A 19,434-nucleotide genomic window follows, 5' to 3' on the forward strand; every position below is an offset into this window, starting at 1 on the left:
TGAAAACAGGACACTCAAATGCTTTATGGGGTCTTACAGAAAAGACATCATAGGTAGAAACAGGTGACATGGAGAACAGAAAGACAGGGCAGACTCACTTTAGGACCAGACATTGAAATGGCAAAGCCTTCCAAACTGAAGCTGTTTGGGTTCAGAGAGAGCTGCAATAGCCCCAGACAGCAAAGGGAAGTCAAGAGCAGGAAGTGCAAGTCACCTTCCCTTGGTCCTCACGGTACTGATGTCTTCACTGGCCTCCAAGGTCACAAGGCTGCACATCCTGCCTCCTATGCCAAATGGATGGAGAAAAATAGCAGCACCCCCTGTTTTTGAGTACGCTCTGTCATTCACCAAAATCAGCAGTGGGGCAAAACAAGAGGAAGCACATGTTTCCCAAGCAAGTGCTTCAATTCTCCCATCTTATTAATCCCTTAAAGCAGAGGTCGGCAAACTTTTTCTGTTCCCACAAAACTACTTCTGGACACCAAAATTTAAATTTCATACAATTTTTGTGTGTCGGGAAATATTATTTTTCTTTTGATTTTTTTCAACCATTTGAAAGTTCAAAAGCCATTTTCACTGAGTAGTACACTTTAGAATGTTTAATGGCTCGTTTTATGTGACATGAATTTCATGTCAGTAAAAAAAATTAAGCCATTTTAGTTTGTGTGCTATAGAAACACTGATAGCAGGCTGGATCTGGCCAAAGGGCCGTTGTTTGTCAACCTTTGACTTAAAGATACAAACATTATTTTGGATACCCTTACATGGAGCTAGATTCATACTTAATATATTATTTTATTTAAGATCTATTATATACGCTACATAAGAATCAACATTTTTTTAGAGATGGAGAAACCAAGGTACACATATATTCATAAATCATCCCCAAATTGGATCCCGCAACCAACAATGACAATGTCAGGATCTGAATCTTAGATCTTTCTGTGTACCTTTCCTTCTTGAAAATGATAAAAGCTCGTGTACATTGAGTATTCAGCACGTGCCAGACCCTGCTCTGAGTGCTCTAGACCAGGGCTTCTGAATTTGGTGACATCCAGCAGTGTCTGGAGACGTGGTTGGTTGTCACAGTGTCAGGGAAGGGTGCTTACTGGCATGTAGTAACTGGAGGCCAGGGATGCAAATTCCTGCCACATACAGAACAGCCCCCCACAGCAAAGAATTATCCAGCCCAAAATGTCTATTGTGCCGAGGCAAGGAAACCCTGCTCTAGATGTAGTATCATGTGTAATTGTCATAACAACCCTCAGAGGTGCCATCACTATCCCCCATTTAACAGATGAGAAAACTGAAGTTTGGAGGAGTTAAGTAACACACCCCGTGTCACCCAGCCAGAAAACTGGACTCAGACCCAGGCAAATTGGCTCTACCATGCCACACTTCAGAGTAACAATTGCAGCTTGTAACTGTACATGGATTAGTGGGATTGCATCATTAATTCTCCCACTAGACTAAAAGGGACATGAGCATAGTGGTGTCTTCTTACCACTATATCCCAGCACCCAGTTTAGGGCCTGCTTCGTGGTGGATAATCAGTGACTCTGTTATGGAGCCCAGGTTCACATCCCTCGCCACACCATGCATCAAGAGATGAGTTGTTGGAGCAGGGAATAGCAACCTTGTTGGGAAAGCCAGCAGACCGAGAAGATGGCAGCCTGGCATCCCAAAGGATAACCTTGCCCGGGTTTGGGTGCTCGTTTCTTTCACAGAACAAAGAGGGGGAGGTGAGGAGGTAAAGTGAAAAAGGCAATAATTTATTGCAAGTATTTCCTGGTTCCAGCCGGACTTGGGAGGGGCTGTGTTAATTTCTTCTTTCCTGCAGCCATTCACAGTTGGGCCTGGTCAGAGTGTTTCCTGTGAGCTCAACAAAGGTATTCTGGCTTAACACTCAGGCATGGAAGGCAGGATTCCCAGAGATGGGCCATTATGTGTAATTCAGTCTTAAAGCAACATCCCTTTAGTGATCAAGTTGCAGCAAAAGCAATAGAGTACAGAGGTTAAAGCAGAAGAAACAGATCCAATATGGAGTCAGATTTGTTCTCTCCTATTGCAAATCAATGAAAGAATGAACGTATACATTATACATAAGAGAAGCCAGCATTCCTGCTTTTACCATCACTGAAACTTCCCATTTCTCTCCCTCTTTCTATATATATGCATATACATATATATATATATATATACACATAGATAGATAGATAGATCACACACACACTTAAGTGAAATCTTCAAGGAACTGAAAGTCATCCCTTTCCTTTCCAAAACTCTTTGTCTCCAATTTTGGAGAGAACTATTTTTAAATCATGCTGCACACATTTCTTCTTAAACATGGAGCTGAATAATTAAACTCAAACATTTACTTAGTGCTTTTAAATTTACAGAGGATTTTCCATCTGTGTTATCTTATCTTCACGAGAACCCTGTGTTCTAACATGCGAATGTGAAACTGGGACTCCGAGAGGGATGGTGACTTGCTTAAGGTCACATGGCCATTAAATGGTGGGATTGGGTCTGAACCCTGGTCTTGGGGTCATGGTCTCATTTTCTTTCCACTTGAACCTGCTGCTGCCCCCAGAAGTTAACCTTGCCTTGAGAACTCAGGGTCTCCTTTTGCCCACCAGGTACCATAATGCAGGGTCCAGTGGGCTGCAAAACCATGTAAGGTGGCCATGCCCCCACTTGGCCCTAGATGTGGCATTCTCGGTGCATGTGCATTTATGATGTATAAAGTCTCAGTTTCTTCTTCCCTTGCTGTCTTTAGGAACCTCTCCTCAAACACACACACCTGTATTAGCCAAGGTTGTCCATAGAAATAGAACCAATGGGATATATATATATATACAGGAAGAGATTTATTATGAGGGATTGGCTCACGTGACTATGGAAGCTGAGAAGTCCCAAGATCTGCTATTTGCAGCCTGGAGAACCAGGAAAGCAAGCAGTGTAGTTCCAGTCCAAGTCCAAAGGCCTGAGAACCAGAGGTGTAACCAATGGTGTAATTCCCAGTCCAAGGGCAGGAGGAGACAGACATCCCAGCGCAATCAGGCAGGCAGGGGAAGCAAAAGAGGCCAATCCCTCCTTCTTCACCTTTTGTTCTATGCAGGCCCTCCACTGGCCACACTGGGGAGAGCAGTCTACTCCCCTGACTCCATGGATTCAAATACTAACCCCACCCAGAAACACCCTCACAGACACACCCAGATATGATGTTGAATCTGGGCACCCATTGGCCCAGTCAAGTCGACACTTAAAAATTAACCATCACACATCCCAGTTCTTTCTAATGTGGTGCTTCTAATCTGCTTCCAGATAGAAGTTCTGCTATTTGGACTGATCAAAATATACCTCTGCTAATACAAGAATTGGCAGGCTCTGAGAGAGACCTTGAGAGGTGGACTTTCACGTAAGGAGTAAGAGCTTTCATGCCTGGCCTTCAGTTGGCTATTGCATAGCTGACTGCACATGATGAAGACAGCCAACCCAGTGATCTGCTCGCTGGGTCAGGAGGTCAGTGCCGGTAATGGTGATATTTGGTAGAGCTTCCCAGGCTCCCCACTAGGAAATGCAGCTAAATAGTTGGTAGCCTAGAGTTTCTACAAATGACGGAATTAGGCTCAGAGACAGGGAGTTGTCAGGTCAGCTCTGGACTCAGGGTCAAATGTTTACCCAGGAAATGCTCTCTACAGCCTTGGGTGGCCGTGGGGGCAGACTGCCATCCCCCTAGTTACTCAAAAAGAACCCAGGACTTCTGCTGCCTTGCACAAGATGTCCCCCCAGCCTGCCTAGACTAGGACCCGAAGACCTCGATCTAATAGACTATTGTCTGTGTGACAGTAAAATAGTAAAAGTGGCAATAATACAAGCTGGTATTTATTGAAGGATTGAATTAAGCCTTCTATGTGCGTATTTGCATCTACTCTGTAGTTACAGCTAGTAGCACAGTCATTCAGACCTAAGCCTTGGACTCTGTGGATTCTGTATCGATTCTTCTACATGGTGATCTTCCAAACTAGAGAGACTCCTTCTCGCTTGTGAATCTCCCAGAACTTTCATCCTGCCTCTGCCTTCTGCCCTAGCCCTGCTCTTCTTTGTAACGTGGCTATTTGTGATCTTGAGTGTTTCAAAGCACAGATGTGAAACCAACTAAAGTGTACTGAAATAGTTGTTGGGTCTTGATCAGCATTTTAAAAAATAAGAAGAATGGAATGGAATGGAATGGAATAGAATAGAATAGCATAGAATAGAAGGGTGGAATAGAGAATCAGTCATGTAGTAAGAGCGAGCATTGTCCCATGAGATTTTTGTATCAGTGGTGTGTGTGTGTGTGTGCACGTGTGTGTACACACATGAACACGCTGGGGTCAGCATAAAATATGTTTCTTGTGGGGAGTTGTTTAATGGGTCTGGAGTTTCACCTTTGCCAGACGAGAAGAATTCTGAAGATCTATTACACGACAGCATGACTGTGCTTAACAAACCAGAACTCCACACTTAAAAATGGTGCAGATGGTAAATGTTATGGTACTGTATTCTACCACAATTAAATATAAACATTTTTAAGATATCTTTTACTGTGAATCAGGGCCTCAAAAGTTTGAGAAACACTGTTCCATTAGATTGAAATTATTTTCAGGCTTATAGCACATATAATGCCTCCTTTTATTCAAAGTAGCACACACCTAGCACAGCAGCACCAGCTCGGAGTAAATTCATCGTGTCCCTCGAGCTGAATACGCTTCCTCCTTGTGAACAAGTGCCAATGGTCCATCCTGTGTAACTCATGCCTCCTCCCCTCCCATAGTCTCAGCTGCCAGAGACAGAGTCCCCCACAACAAATACTAGGAGAGGAAAATGAGGAGACCCAAGGTGGGGCATATGAACGGGAAATGGTTGTCTCGCCCCCTGATAACGTTCCCCGCGTTGCCTTACGGTCAGCAACCCAGTTCCTTGCTGAGTGAGGATCCTTCCCCACGGCCCTCAGCATCCCAGGATGGGCACTGGGCAGTGTTAGCTGCTCCAAGCATCACAGGAGTCTGTGCTGTCTCTGCCAGGAGCGCGACTTGGCCTTCCCAGTCCTGGGGCAGCTCCCTGATGGCAGCCCGTTCATTCTGCCCAGAACAGTCCTCCAGTGACTGCCTTCCTGCCTGCAAAGCTGAGAAGGGCCAGAAAGACTGTGCCTACAAGGCGCTGGGGGACTCTCGTGGGAGCTAGAACCACACGTGAAACCAGAGCTTGAATGTGCCTGCCCCAAGCAAGTCGTGTTCTTGGTCTTGCCACTAATGAGGAAGTGTTCTGGGGTGGCCTGGTCCTTCACAGTGGCCCAGACAAGCCTGGGAAGACTGGAGGCGGGTGGATGAGGATGGGGTTTCGGCATCATCACGAGTGATGTAGAAAACAACACTCCCCACTGTGGGAGGGGATTGGTGCGTGGATAACTGTTCCATTTAAGGAAACATTTTACTTTATTCGTACGGACCTGAGAGATTGTACTCTCCAGAGAGTTAGTAGTCCCATACAGCCTAATTTTATTGGACTTTACAGATACCGTGTTTTTTACTCACAGAAAGTTTGTAGCAACCTGCATTATCAGATGATGGTTAGCATTTTTAGCAATAATGTGTTTTTAATGATGGAATGTACCTTGTTTGCTTAGACATAATGCTACCACACACTTAGCAAACCACAGTATGGTGTAAACATAACTTTGCTATGAACTGGGAAACCAAAATATTCACGTGACTTGCTTCATGGGGATTTTCCTTTTATTGCTGTGGTCTGGGACCAAACCCACACCATCTCCAAGGTATGTTTGTATATTTGGGAATTGTGACAGTAGTTACCTCCAGGACAACAACAACAAAAAAAGATTCTATGTAAATAAATCTCACATTGGCAGGAAGAGCTCAAAAGAGACCAACAACACTGCCAAGGCCCACCCAGGACCATCCTGTCATGTCCAGTGCTGGGGACGGCAGTATCCAGGGGTAGGAGTTGGCCATGGAGGGTAGTGAGAAGTGACATGTAGACAAGACCAGACCTCTGGGGACTACCTCCCGAGGATGGGAAGATTTGAAAGGGCTTCTCTCCAGGATTACTGCATTACACACCTCCAGGGGGCGCTGTTTCCCTCATGCTCCATGTAAATGTGCATGGTGGTCCCTGATTCTCTTTCAGGAGCCCCGACCTGAGAGGAGGGAAGAAGGTTAGGAACTGGGGCATGTCACCTCTATGAAGGGCTACCTGTCTTGGTCACCAGAGATGGTAACACCAAGTACAATTTTTAAAACGTTTTCCTCTTGGGTGGGTCTCTGTTCCCTTTCCTTCCCTCTCCCCACCCTTCAGTGGAATCAGAGCCTCTGGTAGGGCGTTAGGAGAGGCTGCTGGGAGAAGTGGAGGGAGGACGAGCGGGAAGGGTGCTGTGCCCCTGCTCGTGCCCACGGGCTCAGGGCAGCAGCCTGGACGGGGTAGGGGCGCAGGGGTCTGACACGCGGTTAGGGGAGAGGCCAGTGGCTCTGCTGGGGTGGAAACGAGGGGCTCTGACTTCGCACAGAAACACCTCAGGGGACATGTCCAAGACAAGCTTCTTCCTCCCAGATATTCCAGATTGAGGGACCCTTACAAGGAGAGGCAAACACTTGGGCTGCAAACGCCGTTTGGGTCCAAGGAGAGTGAATTTGCTGTTCTCACTTTTTCAGAACTGCGAAAATTCTTTCTGGCCTCTGACCTGGAGAATCTTTTACCTTTTTTTTTTTTTAATTTGCTTCTCTATTAAAAAGAAGGGCACTCAAAAAAAAAAAAAAAAAAAGCCTTAATCTTGTGAATCAGCTATTTTCTCTTGGAAACATATTTTCTTCCTCTTCCTACTTCATTCCTTCCCACTTTCATTCATGTGTTCACTGAGAAAGACTCTTACTGCCTGCCCCCTTGCTAGATCTGCTAAGTGCTGGAAACCAACATTGGCAGACCAGGTCCCTACTGGGAACTGCTGATCCAGGAGGGAGCAAATAAAAGCAAACACTCCGAAAGTCTCCATGGCAGAGGGCAGGCCTCCAGAAGCAAGAGCTGCTCTCCCTTTCGGGAATTCTCTCCATGGAGGGAGGCCGCAAGGAATCAGAATCACGCATGCCCAGGGATTTTTTGATACACCCACCTGCAGGAGTGTGTCCCCTGCCCCCAACCACTAATTACATCTTCAGTACGGAAGTACCCCAACCCCAATCCTTTGGAGGAAGTGACATGTTAACAGTCTTAAAATAGACTTACCATATGATCCAGACATCCCACTCCTGGGCATATATTCAGAGAAACTATAATTCAAAGAGACACATGCACCCCAGTGTTCATAGCAGCACTATTTACAACAGCCAAGAACTGGAAGCAACCTAAATGTCCAACAACAGATGAATGGATAAAGAAGATATGGTATATATACACAATGGAATACTACTTGGTCATAAAAAAGAATGAAAAATGTCATTTGCAGCAACATGGCTGGACCCAGGGATTATCATATTAAATGAAGTAAATCAGACAAAGACAAATATCATATGATATCACTTGTCTATGGAATCTAAAAAAATACAAACTTTATTGACAAACCAAAAATAGACTCAGGGATATGGAAAACAAACTATGGTTACCAAAGGGGAAAGGGTGGGGGAGGGATAAATTAGGAGTTTGGGATTAACAGTTACACACCACTATATATAAGATAGGTAAACAACAAGCATCTACTGTATAGCACTGGAAACTGTATTCAATTTCTTGTAATAACATAATGGAAAAGAATCTGAAAAATATATGCATATATGTATAACTGAATCACGGCTGTACACCTGAAACTGACAAGTATATCAACTACACTTCAATGAAAAATAAAATTTTTAAAAAAGTGAATCTGTTTCTCCTAAAGAAGTCAAGGAAGGGTGGCCCAGGCAAAGGGACAAGCATGTACTAAGGGACAGCAACTTGGAAGGTGTGAGCATTTAGGAAACTTCTTGAAAGGTACCCAGTGGAGGCAAAGGTAGGAGTGATGAGAGAACAGGCTGAGCAGGGAAGGCTAGCTCTGATTCAGGCTTGAAAAGCTACAGAATCCGTTCAATCCTAAAGTAGTTCCTCTGTATTTGTAGCAAATTAATTTCCCCCTATTTGGATAATATTAAGTATTCAGCTACTGCAAGAGAAGGGGGGGAAGGGGCGGGAGAACTTTCAACAAGGCCAAAAGAAACACACACCTTGACAATTCACTCTGCTATCTGATAAGCACTAAATTAATTTCCACATTAACACATTATGTGAAGATAAGACACAAGCACGAATGCCAAAAGACACGTAGGGCTCTTATTAAATTTCCGAGGAATGTAGTGCGTGAATTAGAAGCCCAGGAAACCTAACACAAGAGAGGTTTGCAAGGAGCAGATGTACAGAGATGGATTACCTGGAGAAAGAGGTTTGGCTCTGGAACTGATGTTTTCTTTTCCTCTGTGAATGGAACAAGATAAGACATGTTTCTTACAAAATGTGATCATTTCTGGTGCTCTCTCCCCCTCGACTCCCGCCCCCACCCCACCAAGTGCTGCCAGGCACCCAGGCAGGCTCTCAGCACCAACCCGAGAGTCCATTATCCAGCCGCGTGGGCCTCGCCCACCCCAGCCCCAGCGACCCTCGTGGATGAATTGTGCAAATCCAGGGGAAAATGCCAGTTCCCAGTCCTCTCAGGCTTGGCTCTATGTTCTGTCAATCCAGCTTTGGATGATGACCTGATGAATTTCCCATGTGGCTAAAGGCATTGAGGCACTGTTGTGACTAGGTCTAATCCTAACGCATTTTTAACTTTCCCCCTTTTAACCTGGAGCCCAGGTGAAAAGATCAGCTTGAAAAAATTCCCTGGACGGGCCCACAGGGAGCCAGAAGGATGAGTGCCACTCTTTTGGAAAGGCACTGGAGGAAAAGAGTTGTTAGCAAGTACCAACGTGGGCTCCAGGCCCCCCTGGCTGTGGCTGAGGCCAACCTGTGGCTGCCGTGGCCCTCTCCAAGCTCCTGCGGGGAGTCCGGCAGGTGCCTAGTATGTGAGCAGCCCTGTCCTGGAAAGAACAAAGGTAAGGATGAGGATTTGGTTGGCCTTGACCTTGCCATGTAATCTTGGATGAGTCACTGAACGTTTCATTTTCCTTCCCTGTTCAGTGATGAAGTTGAGCTGCATGATCTTTGCTACCCCTGTGAATGTTAATATCCTATCACTCCTAGTGTTCTGTTAATTCACAGCAACCTACGCTTTCACATCGTGGTGGACAACGTGATCAGCTTCCCCATGACCCTTCAATGAAGACCTTATCACCCAGCTGTTAAGAGAGAATTTGCCTCAAGCATCAGAGAGTGCCTTGCGAGGGTCCCAACCTATCCTGGGACAGCCCACACTGGTGGATGCAGAGCAGAGACACCCAGCCTTTTCACCCCTACTGACACTATGCCGAGGGCATTCTAGCTCCATAGCTCTCCATGCAGTTGGCCAAGGCTTTCATTTGGCCTCAACTTCTCCCTCCACCCCTTCCTTCTATTATGTTGTGTTACCGAACCAAACTTGGGTCCACTTGCCTGCGCATCGTAAATCCAATCTACTGACATGGGGTTGTGGTGAAGGAAAATGCAGTGTCAATTGCAAGGCACCATACAAGGAGTCCAGGGCAGCTAGTGCTCAAAACACCCGAACTCCCTGATGGATTTCAGCAAAGCATTTTTAAAGGCAAAGTGAGCGAAGGGTGTCCCAAGGTATGTGAGAGCTTGTGCAAAATTCTCTGGCTGGTTGATAGTGAGGTAGCAGCGTGGTGTCACAGGGGTTAACATTATCCATCCTTAGATGCCGGTAGGTCTGGGGGCTACTTGCTCATGGGCATCAAGTAGTTAATTTCTTCCATTTGGTGATGGTTTTAACATCTGTAAAACAACGCAGGACATGTGCATCAGATTCTAGTAGTGAATTTGGGGAGGAGTTACAGCAGAGGATATGGGGGAGGGGCCTGTTGCCAGAAGGTCCCATAGGATCCTGCCTGGTTGCAGTTGCTCCGACAGCACCTCCTTAACCAGCAGCCTGCATGCTGACCCCCTTCTCCATCAGCTTCCTAGGGAACCCAACTGCCACACCCATTTCTGTAGACATACAATTTGAGCCTCTGACCGCACCTCCATTCAGACCTCCTCCCTCATTTTACAAACGAGAAAATGAAGGCTCAGAGTATGTCTTACCAAGCTCACCTCATCAGCAGAATGAGGACTAAATCTTCCATTTTCCAAGCCTTGGTTATATCCTCTTTCTATCCCACCTCACTGCCTTCCCCAACTTATCTCATTTTCCTTGCATAGTGGAGAGAGATGTGTAGGCAGAGATAAATTGATTCATCCATCCATCTCCACTGCAAGGAAGACTAATAAGCACATGCATGAATTCATGAGTTATTCACTGCATCTCCTTTAAATAAATAAACCATCGGTTTTTGTTTGGGGATTTTTTTTTTAACCTCCTTGTGAAGCCGTATCACATAAAGACATACAAGCTCTGGATTCGGAAGCCCGAAACAAGTTTTCATCTTAGTCTTTCATTGCAAATATGCTGTTCATTCAATATGAGGCTCTTTCAGATTCCAAGACTGATGGCTGGGGGAGTAGGGGTTGGGGTGAAGGGGTGGGGAGGAGGTTAATGATGTTGTGAAATAACAATGAGTGATGATGGTTACATGAAATGTCATTGGGAGAAGGAGGGGAAGGACACACAGGAACTTGCTTTTCACAATTTCATGTATTGTTATGAGGAATGGATGACTTGAGGTGAGGTGAAGGGGAAGGAATGGGCAGATTACAGAACGTACTCAGAGTCCCTAACTGCAAGGCTAGGGTATTCTGAATGTCACTCCGTGAGATGGAGGGGAAGAAGATTGTTTCACCAGGCATGGGTTGTTTTTTTTTTTATTGAAGTATAGTTGACATACAATGTTATGTTAGTTTCTGGTGTACAGCAAAATGATTTAGTTGTGTGTGTGTGTGTATATATATATATGTATATATATATATATATACACACACACACACACACATATACATATATATACATATACATACATACATATACATATATATTATTTTTCAGATTCTTTGCCATTATAATTTTTCACAAGATATTGAATATAGTTCCATATGCTACACCATAGAACCTTGTTATTCTGTATATAGTAGTTTGTATCTGCTAATCCCAAACTCCTAATTTATCTTTCCACACCCCTTTCCCCTTCAGTAACCGTAAGTTTGTTTTCTGTGAGTCTGTTTCTGTCTTGTAAATAAATCCATTTGTATCATTTTTTAAAATTTTATATATAAGTGATATATGATATTTGTCTTTATCTGACTTACTTCCCTTAATATGATAATCTCTATGTCCATCCACACTGCTACAGCTGACATTATTTCATTCTTTTTTATGGCTGAGTAATATTCTATTATGTATATACACCACATCTTCTTTATCCAGTCATCTGTTGGTGGGCATTTAGGTTGCTTCCATGTCTTGGCTATTGTAAATAGTGCTGCTATGAACATTGGGGTGCATGTATCTTTTCAAGTTAGTGTGTTTTAAAAAGCATGCCCTCCATGACTGAAAAACCTGAAGACTAACATCCTTTAAGCCAAAGCTTTGAAAAACGTCTGCTACAGCACCTGCTTTCCTGTTCCAGTGAAATCTCCCAGTGAGTCTCACCTACCTTGAGGGCCAGCATCTACTGTGTCTAACCAACCCCCTCATTTTATGTGTGAAAAATCTGAAGCCCCAAAAAGTAAACTGCTTGTGCAGGTTGCCCAGAGAGTGGTTGATTTAATGGAATAAAAGGAGATAATTCCAAATTAGAAACAGACAACTGGCCTGTGGTTTGCAGGGCGCCCCGTCCTGTTCTGAGAGCCTAGAGCAGGGGAAGTAGAAGCTACGCGCAGGCGGCCTGGGACCCCTGCCCTCGGAACGGCATGAGGGACGGTCCCTTTCCAGCCCACAGGCTTCAGCCAAGAGCGACACAGTCACACAGACTGTCGAAAGCAGCCTCCTGGGAAAGGTTCCTGAAAGCAGGAGCTGTCCACAACTCAAAACTGAGCATTTTCAGTTTGGGAACTCACCTGCGTTCCAGAGTACTGTCAACCATAAAACAAATGTCACCTGAAAAAGCAAGAGAAACCAATCAGGTAGGGGGAGACAGCTCCCTCCCATCTCAATGTCATGCACTAAAAGGTCAGTTTCTTCTCTGAGTTCTGGTGCTCTCCCAGGGAAAGGCCTGTTTTTGCAGCTACAAGAGGCAAGTACTAACCAAAACTGCTCTTGATTCAAAATGTTTATTATCTTAGTGGTGTTTAGTGTCCAATAAAATAGCACTGACTTTATTGCATGTCTCAAAGTCCAAAGCCATTAGGACAGTTTGAGGTTTTTATCTATGCACATTTTGAAGGCATATATATTTTTAATTGCTTTTTAATTGAAGTATAAATTATATATAACCAAGTGTACAAAACTGACTAATTTTTATGTATTATAGGCTGGTAACCACCACCCTGACCAAGACAGAGAATATTTCCAGCACTCCAGAAGTTTCCTAAGGTACACAAATATGTAAATAACATTTAAATACTATGCAAATAGAAGCCTCCTGCCTCCCTGGCCTGGGTGGCTAGCTCATCCCAGATGTGGTAGCCAGCTGAGATTGGAGGAAAGATTGCTCCTAAAGGCAGGGCAAGACATTCAGGCACACTGTTTCAGAACTCCCCACCAACTGCCTCTCAAAGCATCCCCACACTCTTGGGAATATTTTCTTGGAAAAGTAAAAGAAACTTTAAGGCAAAGAAAAAGGGGATAGGAGCTGGATGAGAATGGCAATGAATGTGAAGATGTGAGGTTTAAGGAAATTCCACCCCCTCCCCTACCCCACGGGCTTGGACGACAAGGGAAAGTTAATGGTGAAATCTGAGAGGTTTGACTTCTAAATTACGGTTTGCAATTAAGAATGATAATGCTTACACTTTTTGTTTAACAGCCACTGAGTGGTGGAAACGTTTATCCCAAGGCTGAAAAAAGATGCTCCTGCAGCTTTTAAATCCCTAAACTGATGTTTGCAGGGAGCTGCTTTTTCTCTCCCCTTGATTGTCGAATCAAGCGCCAAGTATTGGCTTTCATTCTGTTTTTTTCCAGTGGGAAATTTCCTTCAACCCTAAAGCCAGGATTTAATAACACACAAAGCTGCTGTCAACCTAGGATTGGGGATCTGATTTCACCAACCTTCTTCTTTCTAGGTCACATTTTAAAATCTTTTGCACTTTGAATCTTCTACCCAGAAGGTATTCTCTATCAGGGGCATGACAACCTACCCTTCAAATTAGAAATTTACCTGTATCTTCCAGAATCCAGTTTCTAATCCAGTTTCTAGTCCTCCCCCACCTCCCAAAAGCACAGTCTCATGAGCTGATCTGAGCTGTACTGAGGACAAACTGAAATAAGACACTTGAAACTGTGGACTGGATGGAGGCCTTTAGAATCAGCTGGGGTTAGGACCCCCTCCCTGGGGTGACCTTTGACCAGAGGAATAAAGAAGATAATGCATAGAAGACACCATTTCTGAGAGGCTCCAACTCATCTTCCGTAGTCTGTAAGCCTTTTCTCTCCCTTTACCATCTAGCATAAGGGGAAATTTTGAGAAAATATCAAACCCCAATGAGCTCAGGACTTTTTTTTTTCCTTTCCCAACAAGTTGGGGTTTGATTCATCTGATTTCAACAAGGCTCTGTGTTTGTAGAGCAAGGAATCCCAGTTCAGCTCAAATGAAAGTTTAGCCCCTGCTATGAAGCCAACAAGCTCTGGTCATGACTTGGAATTTCTACTTACCTTGAGCTGATAGGTAGAGAAGGATTGCTTACTGGCTTCAGGAAGGAGGGAGAGTTTTGTACACAGATATCTGGGGAGAGAAATCCCACCTTGACCTGAAGGTCTACTTTTTTCCCCACCATTTATACCCCCTTCCTTACAATGTCTTCTGATTACAACATGTGAATATCACACGTTCATTGTAAATATTTCCACCAACTTATAAAATATAAGACTTTGGAATATAAAAATGTATTAAAATATATCACACCACCCTAAACAACCAACACTAATATTTTGATGATCATTTTTGAAAGCATCTCTTTATGCCTACATGCACATATCTATGCAATTTTAAAAAGTAGGATCTAGTATAAATGATGGTTTTTCCGGTGGACACCTTCCCACCCCACACACACTGTCCTCACGTGTATCAGTAGTCCATACTTATCTCCATTTTCCCCAGTTAACTCTTGTGTCAAAAGCAGAAAGCAGAGACTGAGACAAGGGTTTGCATGCAAGTAGTTTTTTGAAGAAACAACCCAGGCATCAGGAATTAGGACCTGGAAAGAGTAAAGCAAAGAAGGAAGAAAAGCCAATAAAGTGTGCTTTGTTTACTTGTTTATTTCCACTTTTTAAAAAAATTGAATGAAAGATTCTTTAAATTCTAAAAGTGCTTCATAATTTTCAAAAGTTTCATACACACAATTTAATATAATCCCATAATAACACTTGTTTTTTAACCCCCTACCCCTATGTTGCCCTCCCTCACTTCCCTCTCCCTGCTGGTAACAACTAGTTTGTTCTCCAGATCTGTGAGTCTGCTCCTTTTTTGTTTTATTCACTAGTTCGTTGTAATTTTTTGTTTCATATATAAGTAATATCATACAGTATTTGTCTTTCCCTGTCTGACTTATTGCACTTAGCATAATGCCCTCTAAGTCTATCCGTGTTGCTGCAAATGGCAAAATTTCATTATTTTTTAAGGCTGAGTAGTATTCCATTGTATATATACCACATCTTCTTTATCCAGTCATCTGTCATCAGAGATTTAGGTTGCCTCCATGCCTCGGCAATTATAAATAATGCTGCTATGAACTCTGGGGTACTTGTATTTTTTTGAATTAGTGTTTCTGAATTTTTGGGATCTATACCCAGGAGTGGAATTGCTGGGTCATATGGTAGTTCTGTTTTTAGTTTTTTAAGAAACCTCCATATCATCTTCCACAGTGGCTGCGCCAATTTACATTCCTACCAACCATGTAGGAGGGTTCCAAGGCTGCTTTATTGAACTGGTCACAGCCATAAGCAACTGGGGCTCAATCTCCCAAGGACCCTCTAAGGAGCTGTGTGAAATACACCGCAGAATTGTCCACCTGCTAGAGATTATCATATTAAGTGAGGAAAGTCAGACAGAGAAAGACAAATATCGTATGATATCACTTATATGTGGAATCTTTAAAAAGATACGAATTTTATTTACAAGACAGAAATAGACTCACAGACAGAAAACAAACAATGGTTATCAAAGAGGAAAGGCAGGGAGGGATAAAATAGGAGTTTGGGATTAACAGATACACATTACTATATATAAAATAGATAAACAACAAGGACCTCCTGTATAGCACAGGGAACTATATTCAATTTCCTGTAATAAGCTATGCTGGAAAAGAATCTGAAAATATATATATATGTGTATATGTATACGTGTAACTGAATCATTTTGCTGTACACCTGAAACTAACATTGTAAATTAACTACAGTTCAATTAATATGTTATATATATAAAATAATTGTCCACCTGTGGGAAAAAAGATGGAAGCACCTATTTATTCCGTAGCACCTGTCTCCCATTGGTCAAGTACTGCCACATGGAGAATTAATTCTCTCTTACTTCTAGATTGTGCATGAGTAAGCAGCTGCCAGACTGGTTTAGCAGTCATCTCATCAAGTGGCCTCAGAGAAGCCCCCAGGCAGAAAGTGAGGAATGAGGTTCAGTCGTGGGAAGGTGCTGGAGGATTATACCTGCACGAAGCTGTTTTGCTGCAGCAGCGGATTCAGTACAAGGTAGGCTGAAAGGATACAAGGCATGAGGCATGAGAGACGACCAAGACTGTTTACTCCTGACACCACTCAGATCCATTCATGCCCTCACTAGAGTCTAGTCAGTCAGTTGCAAGGCCTTTTATTTCATTGTTATACTGGGCATACAATGTTATATTAGCTTCAGATGTACAACACAGTGGTTCAATACACTGATACACTTTGCACTAATCACTACCATCAGTCCAGTTACCATCCATCACCATACAAAGTTGTACACTCTTACTGATTAGATTCTCTATGTTTACATTACATCCCCGGGACTTATTTATTTTATAGCTGGAAGTTTGTACCTCTTAATCCTTTTCACCTATTTCATCTGTCCCACACACCCACCCCCACTCTGGCAACCGCCAGTTTGTTATCTGTATTTATGAGTCTGTTTCTGTTTTGTTTTAATATGGTGGCCAGCAGCTATCTCTACAAAAGACTTACTACAGGAGCATTAGTAGACCATGCTGTAGTCCTTCCAGCTGCAAGAGGTCCCAGCACTGTTGTTTTGAGTTTTGTTCCCAATACTGTTGTTGGTGTGCATCATTTATTTCCCCCACACTCATTGCAGACTTCCCTCACCTGGGCCAGACCTTCATTCCTCATCTCTGCAGAGGTGGAGCCTTAGTTCTCTCACCCCTATTTAGTCATGGTTGCTGTGACGGACCATTTATGCTTACCACTTGGCATGAAGCATCAGTGTTCCATGGGTTCCATTTAAGCTCCTTCCTTACTCCATTGGTAGACAGCAATCCTGGCTCCTTAAAGCAATCAGGGTCAATTATCCCCACCAGTACAGTTATTTATGGTCCACTGGCTCAAGAAATCTAAAATGTCTAGGCAGCAGTTGTAACTTCAACTTCAAGAGACCCCTTCTGGGACAGGCATGCCTCCTAATCCTGTACTCCACTCCACCTCGTTGTAAGCCTCTAATCCAACAGGCTGTAAGGTTCCAGTAGGGAAAGCATAAATTCCTCAAGTGGGAGTAGTAGTGAGAATGGCTAATCCTTCTTTCACCTCTTGGTTCCAGGATCCATAAATTCTAGCTATTAGGAACACAGACCATATACTAACCCTTGATTCAGTGAATATAATAGATCCCAAAAGCTGTACCCCAGTACCACCGAGTGTTGTGCCCAAGATGACATCTTAAAGGAATCTTTACTAAATCCTTCATCCATCTACTAGGCTGTCAACTTCCAGGTGATGTGCTATATGGTAGAACCAGTGATTCCTATAGACATCATCCCAATGACACACCTCTTTCACTATAAAATGGGTCCCTTAGCTGAGGCAATGTTACTTACATAGGCTCTATGCTGATAAATAAGGCATAATGTAGATCCTTGGATGGTGATGCTGATAACCTGGGAGCAGAATCTCATATCCAGAGTAGGTGTCAATTCTTATTAAAAAAAAAAAAATTGCTGCCCCACCAGGGTGAAAGAATCTGAAGAAATCCACCTGCCATCACGTGGTTCTGGAGTGATGTTATCCCATCAAGAGGCTGGCTGTTATTTCTTTGGCTGGAAATCTAGGCATTTATCACTGGCACTGGTGAGATCAGCCTTGATGAGAAGAGGCTCATGCTGTTGGACATAGCTATATAGCTTTGATCTCAGTTCCTTTGGCTTTCAGGGGACTACCAAATAAGCCCTGGGTGGCCAAGGAGAGAGGCTGGCTGTTATCCACACAAAAGGGACACCCTCCATGGTAGATGCTCTCTGGTGAGAATTCACACGAGATCCAAAGATCTTACACACTGTGCCTTCTCCCAGGGACACAAATGCCTCATCTCCTAACTTCCTTAGCTCTCATCTTCCAATCTTGCTCCCTTCAGACCCCTAGCTACTCAGCCAAGCCACTCACCCCTGTCAGCAGTCTACGTATAGCCATATCTCAGGCCATCTCTGCGTCCATGCAAATTAAATAATCAATGCGCTGCTGCAGCTCTTCCCACAAAGAGGATTTCTCTTCTCCCTGTCCCACAGGGCCCCCCTGGGTGGGGCTACCATGCCGAGGGATCCATATTCAGTGAGCACCAACATCCTGAGCTTATCCATCTATATCCAATGTCCAAGCTCTTTCCTTTTATGTCACTTGGCAATAAGAATCCCCTTCTTGCCCTGCCACCCTCACAAGGCTGCCAGTGTTAAGTCGAGGGGGAGACAATGGTACAACAGATGCAGGAAGCCTGGGAGTCAGGGCTTCCTATTCATGTAAATTCCTTGTGACCTCAGTGCCTCTTCACATGCAATCCAAATATCTACCATTCTTCTCAAATGATGGATTGCTGCTGTGTCTGTCCAGTCTTATGATTTGGTGCATGCCATGATGCCTAACTTTTGATTGGCAGTTCAGTTTACACAGTCACTTGATGATTTATGGCAGGTGGTCAGTGTCCACGAGGGCCTAGTAGGATACAGAGTAGAATACATTTGTTTTTTAAATGGTGAGTTAATCTCTGTTGAAGAAGGCATAACCTTGCTCTCTATCCCTAGGGTTCTATCCTGTGATTTTTCTATTAGGGTTTTCCAAGGACTCCACACAGCATCCTTATCTATGGTAGATACTTCTTGCACTAGTGGATTTGCTGAGTCTGATGACCCAAGTGGTTGAAGAGCTCACCCCAAAGCCTTGACCTGCTGCAGAGCCTTCTCAAAATAGGATTCTGAATCACCCAATCACAGGGTGTATTCCCAAAAGGGATAAATGCAGTCTGCAGATTTGAAGGAGGTACAAGTATAGTGTCTATTACTTGGTAATAGGAGGAACAAGAGAAAAATAAGTCATCCTTTGGGATTTCTTGGGACTGTCCTTACATACCACGTATCATCAGGGCCCCCAAACACATCCTCAGTGTGCTCGATGCCAGCAGTTGTTACCAGCCTGCTTCCCACTGGCAACAGAGTCCTTATCACCATCTGACCAGTGAGTGAACCAGTTCCACAATTCTATACTGAGGTTCTTTATTCTTGGGTCACCTCTGGAACCAAGTGTCTTGGTCTAGATTTCCCCCAGAAAGCAGAGCCTGAGACCAGGGCTTCCATGCAGGAAATTTATTGGGGGAAATAATCCTAGGGAACAGGAATGAGTCATCCTAGGGACTGGGAGCTGGACCCCAGATGCTAGAGCCTGGCAAGAAAGAAACCAAGAAGGAAGGAAAGTCAGTCCTTCCACTTTTGGGCTTGCCCCAACTGTGGACAACTGGGGCTAGATGCCCCTGAGGACACTGTGTTAGTTTCCTGTGGCCACTGTAACAAATTATCACAAACTGGTTGGCTTCAAACAAGAGTAATTTCCTCTTTCACAGTTCTATAGAGTGAAAGTCTGAAATCACAGTGTCAGCAGGACCATGTCTCTCTGGAGCTTCTAGAGAAGAATCTGTCTTTGCCTCTCCCGGCCTCTGGGGTGGCTGGCATCCCTCGGCTTGTAGCTGC

The sequence above is a fragment of the Camelus dromedarius genome, chromosome 4 (assembly GCF_036321535.1).
Source record: "Camelus dromedarius isolate mCamDro1 chromosome 4, mCamDro1.pat, whole genome shotgun sequence".
Classification (NCBI taxonomy): Eukaryota; Metazoa; Chordata; class Mammalia; order Artiodactyla; family Camelidae; genus Camelus; species Camelus dromedarius.